Consider the following 1171-nt stretch of genomic DNA (forward strand, 5'->3'; position numbering starts at 1 on the left):
GGGGAAAGATGCTGCAGGTCCCGTCTTGGTCGGGAAGCCAGAGTGGGACACTGGAGGGGTGGGAGGCTGGGAGCTCTCTGAGGAGTTCTGGCCTACCCCAAGAGGGAAAAGAATCACCAAGGACTCGGGAAAAGCATGTGCTGAGCCACATGTTTGAAATGTCTTTCCTGGTAATGAGCTGCTCATTTTTGTTTTCCTTGGAGTGCGTTGGAATGTGCCTGGGAACAGGACAGGACCATGCACAAAAGGTTACAGTGGCTGGGAGAGGGATTGGGATGGAGAGAGGGAGGGGAAGGTTCCCTAGGCCAGGCTGGATGCTTGGGAACTCAGCAGGCCACACACACATCAAAATTATTTTAGAGTAAATTATTTTTTTAATTCTTTAAAATCCTGGATTAAATGTTTTCTAATTGTATATGTACCTCTATCTGTGGGATTTTGTTCCTGAGCCTTTTCGGGTGAACTGCCCCCTGTTCACTGGGACAAAGGGCTGGCTCAGGTTGTCAGGTGTGTTCTTTGCTGGATCATGTCCTTCCACAGCACCTGGAGGGTTTCCAGTGCTGTCCTTGCTTCCAAGCTGGGAATTGATCATGGAACAGCAGGGATGACGTGGCTGCAGTGCCGTGCCTGGGTATTGAGCCCCAAAGCTGTGGGGAAGCAGCAGGTGAAGGGCAGGAGGTGCTGTTCAGGTGGAAGTGAGGGGTGAGGCTTTGCCTTAAGCCCAGGTAGTACTGACAGGTAAAACCAGTTTGGGGAACAAGAGCTCCAGTCCTGCATGGATCTTTTTACTGATGTAAAATGATTTTATTGTGATTTGCCCTTGTAAAACTCACTGGTGCAAAGCAAAGCTGTGTCACTTCTGTTTAAGTTGAGGTTGAGTTTTAACTCGGCACCTTTTTCCTGGCTTAGTGGAATCAGTGCCGAGTACTGGGGAGAGGTGTGGGAATGTGCCCAGGCCTGCGGGAGAGGGGCTGGGCTGGCACTTCAGCCCTGTCCAGTCACTGAGGCAGCCCTCAGCTGCATTTCACAGCTCTTCCTTCCTTTCCCATGACCCCTAAGCCAAAATTTCACATTTTAGGTATTTAAGTTACCTTTTCCCACGTGAAAGATATGCAAAAAGTGCAAGGGGCAAAGCTATTCTGTCTGACCAATAAATTTGATCTCTCATAAA

At 49.4% G+C, this 1171-nt stretch overlaps 1 protein-coding gene across 1 annotated transcript in view; it reads left to right on the forward strand.

Annotated features, from left to right (window-relative positions):
• Nucleotides 1–1171, forward strand: part of FBXW8 (F-box and WD repeat domain containing 8) — a 50270-nt gene extending 49099 nt beyond the window's left edge. The window contains 1 exon segment of the mRNA XM_017746481.1: nt 1–1171. This exon segment is cut by the window's left edge and continues 407 nt beyond it. The gene's annotated coding sequence lies outside the window, so the exon portion shown is untranslated.

This window comes from Corvus brachyrhynchos, unplaced genomic scaffold, assembly GCF_000691975.1.
Source record: "Corvus brachyrhynchos isolate BGI_N302 unplaced genomic scaffold, ASM69197v1 scaffold19, whole genome shotgun sequence".
Taxonomy (NCBI): domain Eukaryota; kingdom Metazoa; phylum Chordata; class Aves; order Passeriformes; family Corvidae; genus Corvus; species Corvus brachyrhynchos.